This window comes from Hoplias malabaricus, chromosome 14 (genome assembly GCF_029633855.1).
Source record: "Hoplias malabaricus isolate fHopMal1 chromosome 14, fHopMal1.hap1, whole genome shotgun sequence".
NCBI lineage: Eukaryota > Metazoa > Chordata > Actinopteri > Characiformes > Erythrinidae > Hoplias > Hoplias malabaricus.
In genome coordinates, this window is record NC_089813.1 from 30,237,834 (window position 1) to 30,262,291 (window position 24,458).

Genomic DNA, 24,458 nt, shown 5'->3' on the forward strand with positions numbered 1-24,458 from the left:
AGTTCAACTTGTCTTTAAGTTTCGTTCATTGTTTGAATTACCACAGAATCTCATTTGTAACTTGGGCTGTTTAGTTTTGTAGGACTTTCGCTCTGTGTTTACTTTTATGCAAAGATAGTGTTCAGAGTCAGTTCTACTTTAAGTTAAGTATTACGTCTGAAACATGTGTAGGTCAAAATTACTCACCTGTGGAGTATGAATAGAACAACCTCCTCAACCATTTACATGCTTTTCAAAGATTGGAGGTCCCTCCACCGTCCAAACACATCAGGATACCATTTCTCAGCTATGGCAGCCAGCGATGTGCTTTTTTTCTGCACAATTTCAGACCGAGACATTTTCTTTCCCATTTCTTTCCCATTTATCAAGCCACTGCTGTATACATTTTCTAGCACACAAACAAACTGGAGAGCCAGCACATAGTCATGTGTATTGGATAAAAATCGCCAACATCACCTTTAAGTCTCTGCACTTGATGTCAGAAACGGAGCAAAATTTTATCCTGTGCTTTCTGACATAGTCAGCCCACAAGAAACTGATTGGGTGGATTTGTTTCACATTGTTTGGGTTTACAGGCATAAGATCAGTAAATTAATGTGACCATTATTTCCATAATATGTCTCCTTTTAAAGGTTTAAATGCAAAGTGCCATGTAGCCTCATGAGCAATGATCTAAACTGTTAAAAACAAAACTGACTTATTCTGTGACCCCACTACAGAGATAAAGACCGGTAGAGATGAAATATTGCATACAGCCTGAACACACCTCTAGTACATGAACTCAAAGGCAGCTCTCATACCCTTCAGAATGTTAGCTGTGATAATTTAAGCCCCCATCATTACTGAAAGACATGCCTATCCCTCATTAGCCAGAGTGGGTTGCAAGAGGAGACAGCAAATCAACGGATGGAAAAAAAAAAGAATTCTGGACTGCTGTACATATCCTGGGGGTTGAACAGGGGGGAATTATTTGAAGTATTAGATGTCTGGTCATGTAGTTTAATCTCAGCTGGAGAGGGCTGAAGTGGGGGCTAAGGCAGTGTAGGGGCAGCAGGGGTAGGATTAGACCCTGCCATTCACCCACTCTCATCTCCTCCCCTAAGTACAGCACTGCTACAAGGGGAGCCCCAGGTCTCTCTCTCTCCCTCTATCTTTTCCTCTTTCTCCTCTGCACCTCTATTCCTCAACATTTGTTTCTCCCATCCTTTACTCTCCCTCTCTCTCTCTGTAGATGATCTTCTCTCAGTTTTCTATTTCATCCTTTATTTCTTGTCATTCTTTCTTTATATTCCCACTATTTTTCTCTTCTTGACTCTCTCTCTGTGTAGATCTTCTCAGGTTTCTCTTTCATCCTCTTTCTTTCTTCTCATTCTTTTTTTATTCTCACTCGTTTTTCCTTTCTCTCTGACTCCCTCTCTCTCTCTCTCTCCGGCCAGCTGGTGAGTTTTTGATGTGTGTTCCTCTTTAATACAGACTCTGGCTTGTCTCCTGTTTGAGCCTCTCTCTCCCTCTCTCTCTCTCTCTCTCTCTCTCTCTCTCTCTCTCTCTCTCTGCAGTAGAGCGGATTTGCAGTAAGTCAGTGGGCTTTGTGTGCTAGTCTCCCGTATGCTGGTTTTCTGGGCAGGCGTCTGTGGAGGAGAGAAGCTGTTTTGTCTGTGTGATGGCAGCAGTGGCGGACTTGTCAGGGAATGGAGGTCCTGTTCTCGCCTGTCTCTGAGAAGTTTAGCATAAGTCTGCGAGTGTCACTACATGGCAGGCAAACAGGGCACTTTTCAGCCCTGCAGCAAGCAGAGCTGCTCTTTAACTCTGCACCAATTCTCACGGAGCATTAGAGACACGTTCCACCGTAGGAGTCCAGCTGAGAGACCTTCGGCAACTCAGCATTTACTGAACCCCCCACCCCCCCACCCGCCACTCCTCTGCGACAGGGCTGTATTAGAGACACTTAAGTGGAACTAGTGTGTGATGGTGATGCATTAAACACTTACTGCATCTCCAGGCTCCTGTGAAGTGGCCTGTGGAACAGCTACATCTCAAGTGTCTCTCAAAGCACAGGGGTCACTTTAAGTGGATCATAGAGATCTCCATTTTAATGACAGCTCAAGGTGTGCCAGAGATAAGACGTAAAACACAAAGTTCTCTGCTTCAGCGCTTGTGCTAAATAACATTTTCATCACAAAAAAGGAAATTTGGATATACCTTTCAGAATGTTCTTAAAATATTGAAAGATACGCAAAGGCCTGTTTACACAATAAAATAAAACTCTGGGTATTAAAGCCTGTGTATCCAGATGACCCCAGTCCTTGCATGTAGCAAGCCACTCTTTTTGCTGTCATGCATCACTAACCCACAGCAAAGACTGTGACGTGGCACTGTTTTGCAGCAGTAGCTCAGTGCCACTGTGAAACTGTCTTGAGCCACGGTTCTGTGCCCCTGTGGCACTGTGCCAATACGAAGCATCACGGCTCGAGCCATTTTTACAGTGGCATGTGTGACACACTCTTTGCTGTGGGTTAGTTTACAGCGTGTACCCCTTTAGGGCAACCCTCACACAAAAATAACTCAGAAAACTCAGAGTTTTCTCTTGACCAGCATGTCAAACGTTTTTAACGCAGCCAATCAGATATTGGAATTTCGTCAGCCACATTCTATTAAGCCAGTGATGACAGGTGTTGTTTATGAATTTCCAATGCAGCCACTATTAACAGTCTTAGGGCAGTAACTGCAGTGCTTTTGGCTAGAGTCTAGTGAGTGAAAAATGGCCTGGATAGGGCCATCAGGGCAGGGAGTGTTTAATTTATCTGTTAAGTATTTGAATTTATAGTCTTAGACGCTCCACCCCCAAGCTGACAGAGTCTGGTATTTTCAGTGAGTTAAGTTGGTTTCAAAGTCGGGATTCTGCCAGTTGCTTTCTGATTGGCTACCAGCCTCCATCTACATGGCATGCCAAAATAGATGCCCTAGAGCAGGGTTCACCAATCTTATCCACAAAGAGCCGGCGTGGCTGCAGGTTTTCTTTCCAACCAAAGAGAAGCACACCCTGAGAGGAGACTAGTTGATAAAATAAGTAGAATCAGGTGTTCTCTGCTTAACTGGAATGAAAACCTGCAGCCACACCAACCCTCTATGGATAAGATTGGTGACCCATGCCCTAGAGAGACAGGCAATGTGACATTAAGCCTATTAGAACTTCATGCTCCTCCATACATGTGGAAAACCTATGAGTTAGACCAACTGTCGCCAATCTCCAAGACCATGCAAGTCAATCGCGATATCTTATGCTGCTTCAATTATTGCGTTTAAAGCCCTGGAGACACTACACAGCTTTTAAAGTCTTTAAAAGATTATAAACAGACTGGGTATTTCACACTACACGGCGGGTGATGGCGATTTTTATAGAGACTGGAAAAATGTCAGGCACATACTACATGACTGGGGATAACACACATGACCATTAACTCCTGAACTAAACACGCGACTTGCGTTTCCTAGGATATATACATAAACACGAACCTACAACCCACTGCTATTTGTGTAGATCCACAAAGAAAAATACATAAAAATGTCTTTGGGTTGTGGATGTGAAGACCTAATTAGCACTGTCTCTACATACTGCTGAGGGTGCTAGAGATTTTTAGGATAACTCATACTTGAGGTTACGTTCCACTTTAAATGTTTCAGAAACATCGGCGTTCGCCAATGTTTTTTAAGTCTTTTAAAGTGAAATGGAAAATTAGGATAAACCTGAAATAAAGGCTGTAACGGCATGTTTTACGATAATGTACGATATGGTAATACTCGTTATCTGGGGGCATGTGAATTCAGCTCTATGTAATGTATTGTAGTTTTTATATTTCTACCGTTTAATCCGACCTGCAATTCTCTGTGCTCCACTGCACGCGCCTGTGTTTATTTTCTGTGCCCTGTTCTCATTGGCTGTTGCCTGAACTTGTTCAGCATTGAGTATGTGAAGAGTTTAGGCGACTACGTCCAAAATCAGGTAAAAAAAAAAATCAAACTGAGCCCCAGTCTGAGCCTCTCACACACTACACCACTCCCCCACCCCCAACTGGCACCTGCAACTGCACCAGAGTCTGCAGACTATAGCCAACTAACACAGACCTGGCCCTTTCGGGTTTAAAATCTGCCCTGTCTGAGCCAACATGGTGGCAGTGCTGACGGTTGCTGTATCAAAATGGGAGATATTAAAGAAATATTAAAATTTACAACACAAGCCACAATATACCGTGGTGTTCTGTTGAGGTGTGCTACCTTGTCGATGTATGCTTCCATGGTGTACTTCTATAAGTATATATATATATATATATACATCTTCTTATCTGCTTGTTCATTTCAGGGTTGTGGTGTCATATATATATATCTCAGTGGCGGATGCTGGTCTTTCAAGGAGGGGAAGCTCAATTTTGGCCTACATCATAAAATGTGTCGGTTTATTTATACGTAAATTCTACCCTCTGTTCCTTTTTAAGAAAATGATCTGTGACCCTGTCGTACCAAGTGTGTAGTGTAGTGTCCTCTCAATGTCCAGCAGAGCTAGGCTGCTTAAACGGCCTTGGCCCATGTTAAGTGTGTCCACCTGTGAGTGCTTTGTGATGGTGGAAGGGCTCAGCAGCACCCGCTAGAAACTGCGATAGAAGTCAGAAAGTGTGATAGAAGTCAGTCTCCAAACACAAGCAGCTACAAAAAAAACCCACCAGAAATAGAAGCTCGATTTGTCGTTAGTCGTTTTTAACAAAGAAAATGCCGCTAAGTGGATTAAGAAAGTCTCCGGTTCAACTCAGAACAGAATGAAAATGTAATGCTCCCACGGATCTCTACACCAAAGGATCGCTGATTCGCTCATTTCGCTGTCAATCAAAAAGGGATTCAGCCTCAGACAGATCATCTAATCATCAGGCAGAAGCTGAGTGTCCGGGCCAGCCGAGGCCAGCCCACTGCCCCATAGACCCCCAGAGACGCTGAGCGTCCGATGGGCGGGACAAAGCCCAGCATATATCCAATCACATGTCTCGTTTCGCTGCACTTCGCTGCTTCGCTATTGAACTCTGTTTAAATCACTGTGAAGTGCGGGAATGATTGAGAGGAAAGCCGCATCTTTACCAGTGATAAGAAGCTGATTCTGAACAAAAGTTGAGCACATTGTAGTGCATTTTTATTCAATGACACGTACACACAACAGTATATATTTGATCATTTATATATATATATATAAAACCCCAAATTCAGTATCTCAGAAAATTAGAGTATTGAGAAAATGTTCAATATTGTACACACCTGGTGCCACACTCTAATCTACTAATTAACTCAAAACACCTGCAAAGGCCTTTAAATTGTCTCTCAGTCTAGTTCTCTAGGCTACACAATCATCATCATCATCATTGACACCTGACAAGCAGGGCAAGACACAAAAGGTCACTGCTAAAGAGGCTGGCTGTTCACAGAGCTCTGTGTCCAAGCACATTAATAGAGAGGCGAAGGGAAGGAAAAGACGTGGTAGAAAAAAATGTACAAGCAATAGGGATAACCGCACCCTGGAGAGAATTGTGAAACAAAACCCATTTAAAATGTGGGGGAGATTCACAAAGACCAGACTGCAACTGGAGTCAGTGCTTCAAGAACCACCACACACATACGTATGCAAGACATGGGTTTCAGCTGATGCATTCCTTGTGTCAAGCCACTTTTCAGCATCAGAAGTGTCTCGCTTGGGCTAAAGACAAAACGGACTGGACTGCTGCTGAGTGGTCCATGGTTATGTTCTCTGATGAAATTAAATTTTGCATTTCCTTTGGAAATCAAGGTCCCAGAGTCTGGAGTAAGAGAGAGGCACAGAATCCACGCTGCTTGAGGTCCAGTGTAAAGTTTCCACAGTCAGTGATGGTTTATGGTGCCATGTCATCTGCTGGTGTTGGTCCACTTTGTTTTCTGAGGTCCAAGGTCAAAACAGCTGTCTAGGAAGTTTTAGAGCACTAAAGTTGCTGCTGACCAACTTTATGGAGATGCAAATTTCATTTTCCAGCAGGACTTGGCACCTGCACCCAGTGCTTACTACCAGAACCTGGTGTAAGGATCATGGATGGTATCCCTGTTCCTAATTGGCCAGCAAACTTGACTGACCTTAACCCCATAGAAAATGTGTGGGGTATTGTGAAGAGAGGGTGCAATACGCCAGACCCAACAATGCAGAAGAGCTGAAGGCCACTATCAGAGCAACCTGGGCTCTAATAACATCTGAGCAGTGCCCCAGACTAATCAACTCCATGCCACACTGCATTGCTGCAATAATTCAGGCAAAAGGAGCACCAACTAAGTATTGAATGCTGTGCATGCTTATATTATATTGCATGTTCATAATTTTCAGTTGGACAGCATTTCTAAAAATCCTTTTTTGTATTGGTCTTAAGTAATATTCTAATTTTCTGAGATACTGGATTTGGGGTTTTCATTAGTTGTCAGTTATAATCATCCAATTAAAAGAAATAAACACTTGAAATATATCAGTCTGTGTGTAATGAACGAGTATAATATACACGTTTCAGTTTTTGAATGGAATTACTGAATTAAATCAACTTTTTCATGACATTCTAATTTTATGACTAGCACATATATAATATAGTAATACATAAATAAAATTATTTTTGCATATTTGATTCTGCAGGTGTGTTCTCCCCGTGTCCGTGTGGGTTTCCTCCGGGTGCTCCGGTTTCCTCCCACAGTCCAAAAACACACGTTGGTAGGTGGATTGGCGACTCAAAAGTGTCCGTAGGTGTGAGTGTGTGAGTGAATGTGTGAGTGTGTGTGTTGCCCTGTTAAGGACTGGCGCCCCCTCCAGGGTGTATTCCTGCCTTGCGCCCAATGATTCCAAGTAGGCTCTGGACCCACCGCAACCCTGAACTGGATAAGCAGTTACAGATAATGAATGAATGAATGAAGGAAAGGATTCTGCATTTACAGTTTTGGGATGCTGAAGCAATTACAGTAAGCTAAGACTTTATAATGCACCAGAGGAAAACAGATTTACCAAGACAAAGCATGAAAATATTTAAAATTGTGGGTCTGAGCATGAGCAGAGCTGCTATAGGATAGGTAGCACAACTTGTAAGAACACCTGTTTAGCACATACAGACAGCATGCAGCCTCAGGCACTGCGTACTACCACAGCCAACACTCAACTGTACATTATGAAATAAACAGTTTCGTTTGATGTTATTGGAGGCTATGGAGACATGTTATTGTAAGTGGCCTAAGCCTGGCATTTACACTGGTAGACCTTTCATTTGTTCAGATTTCAAAAGGTGATCTCATATGTAAAAAGGCTGGTGACCACTGAGTTAGACAGTAATGTTTTATGACAATTTTATGACAGTTTAATTCCATTAAGTGTTGATAATCATACTACACAAAAAACTACATTAGAAATGTCTGAGGTTATGTACTGTATATATTTATAAATTTAGTGTCATATATAAGATGTTCTTTATATTCCTCTTACAACAGACACAAACGGCATTGTACAGAGATGCAGCTGCACCGAGAGTGACTTCATTATGAGGTTCTCATCAATTTAATTCTGCAAAAATGTTGAAGAATTGGCAGACTTCCCCATTCTACAGAACTCCTATTTTTTTAAGGAACAATATATAGCTCTTCTATGGCATCACTTCAAAAACTTATTTTTTAGAGTGTGGGAGCTGATGTAGTGTTCCAAAAGTCTAAAGTGTTCTGGACATCCGTAAGTCTGTGGATTTAAGCACCGTTCTCCAGATTTCATAGAGCCTAATACCCTGCTCTGGTTCCCTCACCTTGTCCAGATGTGATTGAGTGAAGCGGCTCCGGTCTCTGATAATGGAGCTTTCTTATTGAGGACACAGCAGCAGGAGCTGGGCGGCTGAAATCTATAAGACAGATAACCTTCAAATCTCAACCATCCATCCTCCCAGCCCCACTGTGAGGAATGGGCTTGAATAAGAGGAAAAATAATACATATTAAAGTTTAGTACGCACATATGGTCCATTAAGTCTTTTCCTGTTGCCTTTATGGCAGCCTTAATCCTTTTTAATATGGCAGAAAATCAATTTGTTCATATTGCTGGCCCAGTTTTCTAGCATATTCAATCAAATTCACTGAGGATTTGTCAATAGACCTTGAGTCAGTCTGTGAGGTTTGTTTAGCGCTCGTCAGACATGCCACGAACCATGGACACAAAGATAAATAAGCATAAGCAGTGTTGAATGGCTTTTCTTTTAACTTTCCTCCTCCTTTATGAAAATGCCATATAGTGAATCATACCTTTGACAAAAAAGGTAAACACTTGGGAATACCCAACATTAATCTATTAAATCCTCAGGCTTATTTTTCAGTAACTACATGAAAGGCAGTGCAAACAGGCAGTTATTCTTAAAGGCCCAATATCTGGCATTTCTCTTGCTTTATATTTATATGGTGTGCTTGGAATTATCAGGAGTTCATAATTCATTTTGACATAACATCGTTTTTCTCTTAGAATTTAAAAGGACAGTTTGTTACTGTGTCTTTAAAGGTGTGTTTTCACTTGTCAGCCTTGGTTCGATTAAAATGAGCCCTATTGGGATTGCTCTGTTTGTGCTGTTTATTAGAGTAAATCTGTAACCTGTCCTCCATTTTGTTTCAGCATCTGAAGGGTGCAGGTATTCTAGCAACAACAGTGAAAATTAGTCCTCAGAGAAGAGTTTTGTTAGCTCTACTTTTACTGTCACTCTCGCTCGTGTTGTATTTTGAAATCTGCCTGAAATTGTATGTAATAGTGTAATATTTATTGTCAGATTTTTTTTTTGCATGTCAGAGTTCATCAAAGTTGAAACTAAAAGTTCACGTGAAACTTCGCAGGTGAAATTGATTTGGTCAGAAGTCACATGTATGAAATTTGCCAGATGCAGCAAATTTCATTTAAGTTAATTGACTTTGCACGCAAGAATTCATGGATACAAACCCAGTGTGGTCGCAGCTTTAGAGTGAACGCTTCCTTTTAGACAAATTGACAAAGACCACCTGAGCAGGTGGGTGCCAGTCTGTTTCTAAATGAATACAGGTGTGGTTTGTTTCAAGTATGAAAACAATATGAACCAAAGGCATCTATACAAACCAAACACGACATGAAAGACCTGCCGTCCAAACAGCAGCTTACCGAGCACTGTTTATAAAACTATTTTGACTTGCTGTGGTTCCAGTCGTTAGAAATACCACCATCTACACAAAACCCCGCAAAGTGCATTAAGCCCCCAAAGTATACAAAGTATGTCCGATATGTTTTTTTAACTACTTTTTCTGTTTTGATTGGCAATTTGTCAGTGTCCACGGATGTCCACAGATGTGACTGGATTAGTGTATGATGCCCTGAGATGGGTTAGTGCATTGTCCAGGGTGCCCAATTATTCTAGCTGGATTACAGACCCTAAAAAGTGTGATTGAATGTCCTGTATCATGCATTTACATGGTATCAATCTATATATGGACTGTAGAAATGTAAACACACTACATATAACATGTATTTTTTTAAAAATGTCTAATTTTGTGTGAGATGGGCCCTTGAAGTGAAGAGTGGCAGCCCGAACCTGCTTGTAAGTTTTAGCCACTGAAAGAGTTAAAGAAAATACATGTTGAAGACTGCAGTTTCTTGGAAACACGAAGCATTGTTATGTGCTTGAGATGAATTTTTTTATACCTGTTTAAAGTGTTTTTTTTTCCTTTTGGCTTTGAGCATAAGAGTAATATTAAGAACTCAGCTGTGCTTTGCTTCCTCCCCCTGAGCTAGGATAGAATTCAAAGTGGAAGGTATTCTGGTGCTTACCATCTGTAATCTCTCAGAGTCTGTGGAGGGAATCATCTCATGCTGAGAGTATGGGAGAAGGTGAGAATTTCCTCATATGCTCAGAGAGTAAAAGGAAATAGTTCTCTCTCTCTCTCTCTCTCTCTCTCTCTCTCTCTCTCTCACTCTCTCACTCTCTGTCTGTCTTCCAGGTCTCTGGTTTTGAGGTTTTCTCCCAAAATCCACACTAAGACGCTGATTATCTGAGTTCAGGAGAATGGAATAAGTCAGTAATTCCATTGGGGGCAGGGTGTTAAAAGACCTCATTTGACAGAACAAGACTCAGTATTAAAAATAGAAAGTGTTTATGTAATGATCTGCAGGATTTAACTGTGGACTGAAAGTACCTGGAGTACAGTGGGTTTAGGCCTCCTGCCTCCCGACACAGCAGATTATTGCTGTGGCCAGGAGTGGAGCTGACAGATAAATTGTGCATTAAGATGTTTGGCTGAACTGAAATATGCCATTTTTATTCCACACGCTGGAAAGGCCATTAAAACGGTAAGCAATTTATTTGTCTGTATATTTTTTCTTCCCTCTGCACTCTGAAATAAAAGCTGTATCGCATTAAGCATTTTTCCCCCCACAAGGCCATTTTCTCCTTGAGCTCCCAGGAAAGGGAAGAGTCTGATTGGGCCGAGAGGGAGCGTTATTTGCTTATGCAGTGAGGCTGAAATTGTGAAGGTTGGAGTATTTAAGAGCGTTCACTCTCATGCCTTCGTTTCCTTGAGTAATTAACTCCATCATGGCTGCCTTGATCTGCACTTCTAGCCTCCTGAATCTGAGAAGCAGTGGTCCAGAGCGGTGGTCTCTGGAAGGACAGTAATGTGGGATTCGTGCTCTAGCCGTGCTCCTACCCTCACTGAATGGCTTTTCACAAGTGGCCATTAAGTCAGGGCCAAACTGAGCATTGAGATCAGTGTAAATGACCTCCCCATGGCCTTGCTCCTTCCATACACCCTGTTACCAGCTGTACTGGATGCTTACATTTAACCCCACAGAGAAAGCAGCATGAGCTGGGCTATCTTTATCCACATTACTCATGTTAGGTGCTGATTTTATGGCCCTGGTCATATCTGTCTCACCAGCTTGTTACCTGCTGTATGGTAAGACCCCTATTTATCATCCTTCTCCTTTAACCCATAGCCTGGTCCATAACAATCAGAATGTATATATATATATATATGTGTGTGTGTGTGTGTGTGATAGTCATAAAATTAGAATGAATTTTTTTCAGCATACATGCAACATACATATTTTCAGCACATATGTATTTTGCACTGTTACTAACTTCACTGATATTATTGACTGGAATATTTGATCATACTTCTCACACTTATGAATAATAATAGCAAAATGAATGTGGCGTGTAAATGATTTTCACAGATATAATTTGCGTTCCTTACACTTTTACTTGAGTAAGATTTTGACACAGTGCCCAAGCATTCATCTGATGTGTCATGTTAATGTGTCATTGCATTTATTTTTTTATTCAATACTTGCTTTTGAAACTTTAATCTTTTTGTCTACACAATTTTAGATCAACATTTTCAGTTTTTTTTAAAGTACATGAGAATGCACCAGAATCTTCAGCCTAAACGTTTGACACTCTTGTTAATATTATGCCTTCTCTTTAAACTCATTGTAGTTTGTGCATTGTATACTATGAGCACGCAGTGTATTAGTAATTAGTTACTGCCTGCATTAAGTGGTTTTCCTTTGGAGGCCTGTGGCCACATTTTTTCTTTGCTGTTGCTGAGTAAGTATCTGGTATTTTTCATACTGGAATTGTAAAAGATAAAAAAAGGACAACCCAGCAATAATTGTAAGGTGGAAAAATGACCAGTCCAGCAATGGAAACAAAACCACAATTGTGGACAAAATAAAAGCTGCAGCCAAAGTTTAAAAGTTATATAAATATAACGTTGCTGTCTACCAACTCAGTGTTTTTATCTGGAACAAGTAAATAATTTGCTGTCTGAATATTAGTTTAAAAAGAAACTAGTGTGAAACATTGCTCTTGTGAAGCATCAAGAGCTTTTAAACTGCTTAGAGCAGCCCCTTGTGGAGAATGTTATGTCCTGCTAAATGTGAGTGTTTGGGTGTGAGTAAGTAAATGAGTGACTGTGTGGAGTACCAAAACTAACATACACTCCTCATAGTAACCAGTGTGACAGGGCTTACTGGTAAACCATGCAAAGCAAACACAAAGCAAAACCGAGGGGTATGTAATGTTTGAAATATTCTTGTAACTCAGAATCTCTGACCTCAGAGAAGCAGAAATCATACCCTCCCAATTATTTAAACTTAACCATATAACACCTCCTGTAATGGACAATGATTTTTTGGAAATAAAATACCTGTTTAATATTTTAATAAATAAATCCTACTGGAAATAAACAAATAATTATTATTAAATAGTGTTTACAATATATTTTATATCACTGGCCCTGTGAAGGACTGGCGCCCCCTCCAGGGTGTGTCCTTGCTTTGCGCTCAGTGCTTCCTGGTAGGCTCCGGACCCACCACGACCTTGAACTGGATAAGCGGTTACAGACAACGAATGAAAGACTGTATATCACTGTTTACTGGGTGTTATTTAACCATTAACACTACTGCCTTGTTTAAGTGGTGGTGAAATATTTTGTAGATTTTCCAAAAGCTTTTTAACAGCCTTTACTGTTTCTTTCTCGTGCTCCTCGGAGACTCTTCAAAGGTCCTGTTCTGTCCCCACTGCTGCTCAAAAGAAACCCAGGTCCATGAGGTGTTTTCCATCTAAGAATCATTTTGCCATATTTTTTACTTCATTTATAATTGTTCAGAGTATAGCTTGAGTCAGATTCAGGTTTTATTGGCAGCGTTAAAGCGAAACTTCTGGCAGTGGCACTTAGGTGCGCTAAAGGCATCAGTAAATGAGGCCATTAGAGTGAAGTGTGGAGGGTTAAAGTGTGGTGTGAGAGCCTTTCCCAGCTCCTGCTCTGCTCTCTTCTCTCCTTTTCCTCGCCTTTATGCTAATGGAATCAGGGGAGAAAACCAATTGTCCTTAAGGAATGGGTGAATGAAATGCGCTGTAAATGCCAGTGGATGACAGATCGAAGAGATTGCAGGGATGAAACAGAGAAAGAGAGACAGTGGAAGAGAGAGAGAGAGAGGTAGTGTGTGAGAGAGAAGGAGAAGGGGGTTGGATGATAGGAGGAGGAGGAGGATGAGCATAGCTCCAGTTTTTCATCTCTCACTGTGCAGTATGCCCCCATTTCCCAAGCAGATATAAGCCACAGTTTTACAGCCTAATAGTGGAAGAAATATAAAAATGTCTGTAGATGTAAGCTAGTGAAGGATCTCTGCAGTGGGCTACATTTCCTTTAATTAAAAACAAGATGAAGAGACAGAAGAGACTGAAGAAGGAAAAAAAACCCTCAAGACATTTTCCTGCCGTTTATGACCACCCACAATGTATTTTATCCCAAGGCAATGACATGTACCAGTGCGTTTACTGCACAGCAGTAAAGACAGGCTCCTGGTGTATGATACTGAGAGAGGCTGAGAGGATTCCATGCGGAGGGCAGGGAGTTTTACTAGCCAATGGATTATTACTGCTACAGAGCCTGAGATCATGCTGTGGACTATGTGGCCCTGCAGTGTATTGAACAGTTATGTACTACTGTGATACAATTTTATCCCTGTGACTAATTTTCAATATTGTGTTGTCTAAAAGCAGGTAAAAAAACAAACAATTTGGTGTGACCGTCTAAATCTCAATTCAGGCCAATACACTATTGCACTATTTAAGCATCTTCTGGGGTTTATTAAAAATCACTATGTTTTTAAAACCCCAGTCAAAATTACATGTAGGCTGGCTGCTGAGATAATCTGTGTCTATAAATATCAAGCTGAGAACTATTTAATGTATGAATAATGTGAATTAGAAATGGCATAAATAAAAAGTGGGGACCCATAAGTGGGTAAATAGGTTGTAATAAGCATGTCACTTCAATAGAGTATCACACTAATATAACTGTTAAACTGCACACTGAGTTTTTAAGCAAATTCTGCAATACCCCCTTGGTCTCTTCTAAGTGTCTCTGAATATTGTGGAAACCAATGTATGTGACCAGTACTAGTGAAATGGTTGCAGACAGTTAGGGGACATTAGGTGGAGAATGGGGTGGGGCTTATGTTGTGCATGCGCTGACAATCAAACAAAAGCTGTGTTAAACTATTTAGAGTTTGATGTTGAGTGCTTATTCTATTTGTGTAGTGGCATGGAAGGTATTATCAGTGTTTGAGAATGGACTAATTCTATTCTGTGCCTAACCAGTCCATTGGCTAAACTGGCAATTTCCAATGACTGCTCCCTAAAAAAAACTCAAACATATATCTCCCTTTTTGCCGGTATAGAGGCATTTGCGCTTTCTGACTGAGTGACTCACTTAATGTTGAAACGTGCATGCGCAAGTAGGAACTGTTAATTAAGTCGTATTTCACAGAGAGAACTTAAGGTGGCGCCACTTCACCACTGCACCATCTGTTGTTTAGCCATATTTTCATTTCCTGTTCGTGAACTAAATTTGGAACCGTTCGGCGGTGACCAGAGGTCCGCTTTTCCCTGGACAAGTACTCTTTATGGGACCTAAAAAAATGCGTGTTCAAGTGTTCAGAGAGTTGAGAGCTGAATTGTGACACGCTCAAGCTGCTTAAGCGCTGTAGGTCCACCATCCACCGCGGTGCAGCTCAGTGTTATACTGAAGCCTCCAACAGAAATGTGTTGAACGTTGTTGAGGTAATATTTATCATAGTCTCTTCTTTATGTTTGGAGAATGTTTCTGTGACCCAGCCTTTTGTTTTCTACTCTATATTTAACAAACAGAAAGTCATCTCATCTGTCCTTATAACGACACAAATACATGGCCACCTCTCCGTTACTGACTTTCTGACGAGTAAATTACATCTGCACAGCTTTTTGTTTAACTTTACACGAAAACGGACAAAATCTCCGGATGATTAAAGCCAGAACACGAGAGCGAGGCTGTGGATTAGTTACAGCACCGTTTTATCAGTCAGACCCTTATAGAAATGTAAGTCAGTAATAAATATCTAGTTCCCAGTGATGTCCTGTTCCTTTATCAGGTATAGATTGCTTGGTTGATAAAATGTTAAGGTGCTTGTTTTTCGAAATGTTCAAAAACTTAAACGTTATCTTGTTGCTTTCTGGTAAATGAGTTGATTTAATGTCACGTCAACATGGTGCTTCAGTTTTGTAGCTTTGTATGAACAGAAAATAACAGGTTTTCCATTATCATACATACACTGCCAGCAGCTGACAAGATAAACTACTTTTATAGTTTGTTGTTATTTGTTATTCATTGATATGAAGAGCCAAAGCTTCTCCAGACCTTCCAGTGACAAGGGTATGTATTTTGGGTTTTCCTGTTTTTGAAATGCCTCAATGACAATGGCTATATGGCTAATGGCGATCTGGCAAAACGAGGCTTGCCTAGTTTCTCTTAGTTAGTGCCTAGTTGTTCTTGTTCTCTATTTGAACTTCATTTTAACAGTGTCTGTCAATAGATGTGTCATGCCTTTATCTCGTCCTGTCACTGCGTCCAGCACAAACTTCAATTCCCAGAATGCTCTATGTGGTCACAGGGACAAACAAGCCAGTGTTTCCACCATTCAGAGAACGGATTTCCACTATCCGTCTCCAGAGTATTGATTATTTCTAGATGTACTGGAGTATTAAAGTTTTGCGTTGCGAAGTTTTGTTTGTTCTCGTGCTCATTACTAAGAGGTGCATTCTGTGTCTGTTGGTCTTCCGTGTATTATCCCTTTAGATTATTTATATCGTCTGATCTCCTGATTTTGACTATTGTGTGTTTTACTTCTTGACAAGTACTACTACTTGTCAAGTCCCCTTTTATTAAAACACTTTATTTTGCTATGCAATTGCTATCTATCTTTTGCCTGACTGACAACATGCTCTACAAGGAAAAATAAGGCGTGGAATGATTTGTTTTTAATTATTTTACATAAACATTTTAAGCTTGGTTATTTTGTAGAAACCAACAAAATACCTGAACCAATTAAAAAACACCCTTTAGCCCTTCTTCAAAACTCATTTCCGTGCAATGCCTGACTACAGCTGGAGGAGTCCACATGGAGTGAAAGGCATAATCAGTGCATAATTTTCTTTTTCATGCTGTGCAAGATGTTGGTATCGATGAAACTTTCTCTGCCATTCCTGTGCAACTAGCTTTCTACCATCCAGCAATATGTGTATATACAGCAGTATGAAGGATTCATACCCAGATGAGTACAGCTGTAGAGTGTGTGCATGTGGATGGGTTGTTAGGTAGGTAGATAGACAGTCAGGTAGGCCATCCAGTCATTTAATACAAAATTGACATTTTGGAGATATTTGTGGTTTTGCTTGTCTTTTCTTTTAATTAAACCGTTGCTGTATTGTTAATAATCAAAATATTATTTTACACAAAATACCACATATATTGAACTCAGAAACAAAATACTAAATGCTAAAGTTGTAAAAAGATCTATACATACTAATGAAAACCTTCTTATAAAATTATATATTTTCCAAACCCCCTATTCCTCTGGCCTGTAGACTGTTCATCATGCACACGCTCCCATATGTGCATCTTTATATAAGTCCTAGGCTATTTTCACATTTTAAAATCAAAATATGAAATCCCTAACAGATGTTGAAGGGGTGCTTAATGGATGATCAGCCTAATTAGCTCATTATTCATGCGGTGGTTTTGGAACTAGAGCTGATGCATAGTGATGAGGGCTGTTGATTGTTGTTGTGGAGCTACTGTAACTGAATGTCACTCTCTGTGTCCATCGGCACTCAGCCATGCAGACAGATGAAGGAATGTAGAGGGTTTTTTTGTGCATATAAAATGTTGGTAGCACTTTCTATGAATTATGTATTAGCATGTGTATAGCACTTTATGAAGCAAGACTATTATTTCATAAAGTCAGTTTCTGTGATGTATTTTAATATAAATGCATTATTATGTGTTCATGAGGATACTACAGAATAGAAGCTTGGTGTAGTGCCTTATGATGTTTACAGTGCTTTTATCCACAGATATTGTGGTGTCATATACATTTGTTCTATATGTGTCATGTATGTCATTATAACTACTATTATGCACCTATAAATGCCTATCATTTTGTGTAACATTATTACAGTAGTACATTTACAGTATTACTTATAGATGCTCTTTATAAAACATTATGAATGCGGTATTCAAAATAGCTTATACAGCTGCAACTCCACAGAGCCGTTTGTATTTATTTTTTTTATATGAACACTGTTTTTGTTTTTCATAATTCACAATATGATCTGTTTTGGGACATATTTGGTGAGTTGTACAGTGAGCTCCAAAACTGTTTGGACAGTAACACATTTTTATTATCTTGCCTACTCCAGCACTTTGGATTTGAAATGACAAAGTGAGTATGGGTGTTAAAGGGCTGTCTCTCAGCTTTAAAGAAGCTGCGTGGAAGATTAATGACTTATTAGGCTTCTCCTTCCTCAGTGTTCCATTGTTGATAGTAGTAAGAGGCAGAGTCTTTTTCGGAGTCAATATTTGAGCCCGTATGATCTTCCTTTCTGGTTCGGTCTGTGTGCTAGTGTTGCTAGTCTTTTTTTTTTCTGATGTACTTTGATCCTCTGTTGTGTTAATTTGCTCTAGTAGCCAAGCAGACAGATGTATGAATATCACATAATGATCAGTAACTGAACACATTCAGTAAAAAAATATTATATTACACTGCAGAGACATTTAAACTGGTGTTTTAAAACCAAAGCAAGGCCGCAATTTAGAAATTATGGTACATTTTGTGAACGCCATCTCCTTTTAAGCCATCAAAAGTACCATAATTATCTAATTAAATACTTGTATGCCATTAATTAAATACTTAATTGCATATCTTCAATGTGTAATGATATTCTGAAGTCCATGACACATTATTGACATAATGAGATGATAATTATTCTCCACTAAACCTGTGCTGTAGTCATTTTTCCTTTTACTTTCAGATTTTACTGTATGAGTTGCATGCTCTGATGGACTGAGGACTGGGTAATAGTTATGACTCACATAAGGTGTCTTTTTGAGAGGACTGGCAGAGGACAGTAGAAAATGTACTCTGAACCGTCACTGGATTAGGAACACCTACCTTGTATCTACACTCACTGTCCATTCTCTCAGCTCCACTGACCATACAGGAGCACTTTGTAATTCTACAATTACAAACAGTAGTCCACCTATTTATCTGCATATATTCTTCTTCCCATTTTACCCTTGTTATTCAATGGTCAGGACCACCACAGAGCAGGTCTGATTGATGGGTGGTGGGTCATTCTCTGTGCTGCAGTGCCAATAAACTGGTGGTGATGTGTTAGTATATGTTGTGCTGGTATAACTGGATCAGACACAGCAGTGCTGCTAGAGTTTTGAAAGCCCTCAGTGTCACTGCTGCTCTGAGAATACACCAACCAGAAATATCCAGCGGGTAGCATGCTGTGGACTGCATCCTGTGTCTACTAATGAGGATGGAAATTACAACATGTTCTGACCATTGAAGAGCAGGGTGAAATGGGGATATGAAACAGAGATATGCGGAGAAACAGATGGACTACAGTCTGTAATTGTAAAACCACAGTGCTTTTGTACGGTCAGTGGAGCTGATAAAACGGACATTGAATGTAGATACAAGGTAGGTGTTCTTAACCATAATCTTATTCCTTTCCATTGTGTCTGGATTATTTGTCTTTTTAAAGGTATGTATACAATAAAGGCAAGAGACAAATTCAAGAAGATAATATGTAACTAACACTGATACTGTCTTAAGGGATAAAATGAGGACTTGTATAATGCACACCCACAGGAAACAAATGTCATGTATCTTCTGGTTGCTTGATTTTCTGGCAGAGTTGTTAGTAATGATTCATGCATTTTTTTTTTATCAGAGGAGGATACTAACTGCTTCTGTTTAATCCAGTATAGTTACATGAACTCAAGGAGAATGTGTATGTACTTGCTGAGTGGCTACTGTTACATCAGAGAATAATTGTAGCTTTGTGTGTTGCTTTTGTTCGTTTGCTGCTCATTGATTTGTCTTCCAACACAGTCCATTGTAGCTTCCAAATTTTTCCTCCAAAAGTATATTTATTTCTGACGTCAAGAAATCAATGATGCATGGGAATAAACTTCACATACTTTTGATAAATATAAAACACAACCATGGGTGGCACGGTGGCTTAGTGGTTAGCACGTTTGCCTCTCAGTGCTGGGATCTTGGATTCAAGTCCCATCTGGGTGGAGTTTCCATGTTCTCCCCGTGTCTGCGTGGGTTTCCTCCGGGGTCTCCGGTTTCCTCCCACAGTCCAAAAACATGGAGGGTAGGTGAATTGGCTTCTATATACTATATTCTAATAACTGTCCTGGTGTGTGAGTGAATGAGTGTGTATGTGAATGAATGTCTGTATGTGTGAGTGAATGTGTGTGTGCCCAGATATGGACTGGCACTCTATCCTGGGTGAAACCCTAGTGCCCGATGCAGTCCTCCAGGTGGACAGTCATTCCTGATTGAGAGTATGCTGTGCGCGTTTGGCTGCCACTTCTCGCCAGCGTGTGTGTGGATAGAGTGTTCTGATCGTTCTGAGCAGTGGTGATTGTAAAGCGTCCTTTGGTATCTAGAAAGGCGCTATATAAGTGTAATGATATATGATGACAGCTGTAAATGTATTTTATTAATAAAAATATCATCATGTCATCAGTCATCAACTTTGATGACATTTTATTGTAAACCAACAGTGCATCAAAAAGAGGAAATGGGCCTTAATCAACTTAAGTCCTGTGCTTATAGACAATGGATATATTCAGTACTGAAGTCAGCTTTTGCCTTTTCTTTTTTGTACTACCATTTAGTATAAACTTACTTAAATACAGTCTCTGCTCTGTGGTTATGATTCACACTGTAGCTTTTCTGAAGTTTTCCTCACTTCAGAAGTCACCAGACAGTTTTGACCCTGGGCTGAGGGAAGGACGAAGCCAGGCAGAAAACTGCGGACTGAGCAGTGAAATTAAGGAGCTCTCCATATGGCAGGGCAACCAGATGTGTTCCTTTTCCACTCCTCTGTGCAGAACGAAGCTGCCTTCTCCTGCACGGGACATTTGGCACTGTGAGCCTCCCATAACTCATACCAGGAACACTCCAATAACAAGGGCAGCTAGGGGACGGAGATCTCCGAGCAGCAGCCAGCCCCAAATGCATAATGTATGGCATCACAGGAGAATGGGAGATGAGCCTCACCTGGCCTGGGGGGGCTGAGATTATATGCAGAAAGATGGAAGGGAATGATTGTATTAACCGCAACAGGAATCTTAGCAGTCGATCCTGGAGGTTTTATCACTAGTAGAAATGTCAGGGTAATTAAGTGAAGCTAAGTAGTAGGGCTGTCATCACTGATTATATGAGTAATAGAGGTCACTAGTTATTTTGCTGATTCATTAAGCAGACAGATTTTTAAACAAAGACTTTAACTGAAGAAAAAAATCAACTTCTTTTCATTGCAAAACATATTTTTAAATATTTCTTTAAGATTATATGTTGTACTCTGCCTTAAAAGCTTCAAAAATAATGATTACTTAAACCTTTTCAAAGCATTCAGAGCTTTTGTATTCTAAAAAAGAAGGATTTTTTGGACATAAATTTGGTTATCACACATACATGTTCATGAGTCAGACGTAGCCGCACACATTAACACACAAACACTGTTGAACAACCAAGTACACCTGTATGGTGAGTGGAGATGTACACAATATCTTTCTTTTCCGCTCAATCCATTTCAGTGTCATGGTAGAAACAGGGCAAGCGAAGTTATCTCTGTCTCCCACAAATTCCACCAGTTCCCCCTGGGGGGGTCTCCAGGCTTTCCCAGGTCAGCTGGGAGATGTAATCCCTCCAGCGGGTCCTGGATCTACCCCGGGGCCTCCTTCCAGTTGTCCATACCTGGTATACCTCCAATGGGAGGTGTCCACGAGGCATCCTTATCAGATACAAGAACCACCTCAACTGGCTCCTTTAAACAAGAAGGAGCAGCAATTCTAAGAATAATTTTACAAATAATTGATTGTTTAACCATAAGCAAGTTGATTATACTTTGTGATAATAGAGCATACCACACTTTGTCTGGTTCTTGTTCATGGCCGGCAGATTGTTGAATTAATTTCCATAACAGCAGAGAAACGCCCATGTGGAAAGCAGAGTCCTGGATGCCAGTGGAATACGGATAGGCCCCTACTGTCTCTAGACAATGTACAGATAGGCATGCATAATTAGCCATGGTCTGTGGATCAATCACAGGGATAAAACACAAAAATTCTTTAACAGTGTTAAAAAATACGTGCAGTTAAAACTTGACTGCAGTCAATTCACAGCTGCACTGAAAAACACATTATTTTCACCATTTCACTTTGAAATGGGTCCATCTTGACAGATGCACATGGTCCTATAAATTTCAAGTGCCAATCAGCAGGGTCTCAGCGTGGCCAATAGGAGAAACAGTGGGTGTGTCTAGTAGTTTCCTAAATTTCCCTCTTTGAATTGACCCTCCCTCGCAGCAGAGGGTGCCCAACTGGCGTGCGCAAAACTGTCACCGACAGCAGCTTGCACGGACATGAGCGGCGAGTGCAGCACATACCGTGTTCAGTGTGAAAGCAGCTTTAAGAAGTTATTAATGCATTAACTTGTCACCACTAATACATGTATGAGGCTAGTTTGCGGTGATTAAGGAAGCCATGCAGGTGGAATGAAATCCTGGAGAGGATTTTTCTTTTCACGTTTGCCTCTTATGTATACAGCGACAAACACCCGCTGAGACAAGGCAGCAACATTGTGGTAGCTTCTTACTTTGCCTCCTCTCTTGTTTGTTTGTACTGTTGTGGTAGCAGTGTATGTGATTTATATCGTCTTGTACATCTACACATACACTAGCTTAGAGGACACTTTTGCTCAGCAAGAGACTGATGTAACATATGTGTGCATTCTCGCTTCGTACCTGCTGGAGTCATAAAATCTCATCCGCTTGGTGGCTTAAGTAGACATCCGAGACCTTCCAGGTGTAAATGGCTACATTTTTTACTGTCTGCGCATCGAATGAGGTCACTTAAGATAGAGAGATGGGTAAGTTCATTCATCCATCTTTCCATCAGGGTTGTGGTATGTCCAGAGCCTACCCGGAATCAGTGACCACATGGAAGGGATGCGCCTGCTGAGGGTGCTGGACCCATCATAGGGCATCACACACACACACACCTGTGAACAATTTCACACAGTCAGTACACCACATGAGTTTTTGGTCTCTGGGAGGAAAACAAATCACATAGAGGAACCCCACGTCGACACAGAGAGAACACAACGGGTAAATTATAAACGTTTACTTGAGTGAATAGAGGTTGATTAATGGTGATACCCCTGCTATTCTAGATATAAAAGGATGCTATCTATGTGAAGCAATCTTGAAAATGGGGAGTAATGTAGCCATTAGATTCTTGATTCACATTTCCGATGTGCACCGTAATTTTTGCTTCATTTGCTGTTGTGAAACGAGTGAGAATACTGGCATCTTTTCAGCAGGGTGTTTTTTAAATTATTTAAATAAAGCCTTTTTATTTCCAGAAAGCACTCAACTGAAGCATGCAAATGATTCTTTTAATCTTACATAACTTATTGCATTGTTGAATTTATTATCATCTCATCTAATTGTATTCATAATTTCCCCTCTGTTATGATTTTATAGGCTTGTATAGAAGCTTCACCCTGCTTCTTCATTCCTTCATTAGCTCTGCCTCATGATGCTGAGCCACTCCAATCAGTCAGCCATCACTGGAGGAGCTCATATAGATGATTTAAGGTGGAATCCCTTCCTAATTTGCGATCATTGTTTCACTCTTCGCATTACTGGGGATACAAGTACAGCAGAGAAACTTAAAAAGACCTCATTAGCATAACATTATATAATGTTCTTTTACAACCCACACACCACATGAAGAGAGCTTCTATACATCGTCTGTTAATGACATTTGTTGGGCGGGGAAGATCTCTCCTTTGACAAGAAAGCTGGCAAAAAAAAAACATATATGAGTCTCACAGATCATCAAAAAAAGCTATTAACAGCAGAAAAGACCCAGTTCAAACTGAAGTCAGACAGAAATTGTCAGCTACTTTCTCTGCAGTGTCTTCCCACGGGACTACGGCGATCTATTCCTGAGCTGACAGTTTTCTGTTGCCGTTGTGGCTCCTCTTTTAATGGACACTGTCTGAGGGAGAACACCATTAGTGGGAGTAGGATGAAAATACTAAGGCTGTAATGGTATAGAATTGGAGATCCAGGCCTTTTGCAAATACATGCCTCCACCAGATGACACATGTCAACACATTTATCACACTCCCTCCCTGTGCTCCAGATGAAGGCTTCCACTGCTGTAACTGCTCCGGAAACGCTTCGTTCTCTGGCTGAGTGGGTGCACAGATGACTAAGAGACAGTGAATGCATGTCAGCGTGTACCTATTTCATTCATTCTCTCTCTCTCTTTCCCTCCCTCTCTCTCTCTCTCTCTCTCTCTCATTTTCTATGCAGGCTACATACACATAGAGAGGTGTCACATGATGCCGTCAGATCTGCTACACACCTCAAACCATAGATGATGCTACTTCAGTCGCCTACTGTTGATGTTATTTCACGTGTTTCTGCCTTGAAAGGGACCTGTGTTCTTCAGATCACACACACACAAACCCCGGCACACACACACACACACACACACAGTCCCCTGTGCTATTAGACACTCTGAGATATGGCAAGAGGGAAAATAATGCTAAAGTCTAGAGACCAGTGTTTTCTTCATGTCTTAAAAGGGTTTAAAGGTCCTTGAAATGGACGTATAGTGGTGTCAGAGATTAGATCTTAAAAATGTGCTAAAGCTATACATTACCACAACTACTTTTCTAAATGCTATTTAACACATTTCCCTAGAATGACCCTGCAAACCCTCAACCTGAAGCTGCTGCTCACACACTGTTGCTATAACAACTGTAACCCTCCTGTTGAAATACAGCTTTAAAACGGCAGTTTTTCGTTGATAAAATTTATTAACAGACAATGCAGTATATCAAATCCAAAACTTAATTCATAAACAAAACACACAGTTGTCAGCAGTATCAGTGATGTTAGCCTTTTAGAACAACGTTGGCAGACTTCACTGGACAGTGTTTATGGGATAACTGTAGAGAAATTTCCACTGTAAACAAAATGTATAATAGGTGTTTCCATTTTACCCTGTGTTTATGTGACTTATGTTCAGGGTCAAATTGAATCATGAATATACTGTACATTGCATTTTGTGTACTCATATTGCTATAAAATATGACGATGTATTTTTAAACTAGAACTAAAAAGAGACATCTACAGTTTATTGTGAATAAATACAAAAACTATTTTGATTGTTCATCATTCATTCCTTGTCTGTAACCGTTTATCCAATTCAGGGTCATGGTGGGTGC

General features: G+C 40.4%; 1 long non-coding RNA gene across 1 annotated transcript in view; it reads left to right on the forward strand.

Annotated features, from left to right (window-relative positions):
• Positions 1–24,255, forward strand: part of LOC136666642 (uncharacterized) — a 59,595-nt gene extending 35,340 nt beyond the window's left edge. The window contains exon 4 of the long non-coding RNA XR_010795402.1: positions 23,539–24,255. This is a non-coding gene — a long non-coding RNA (uncharacterized lncRNA). The remainder of the gene's footprint in view (positions 1–23,538) is intronic.
• The last annotated feature ends 203 nt before the right edge of the window (positions 24,256–24,458 follow it).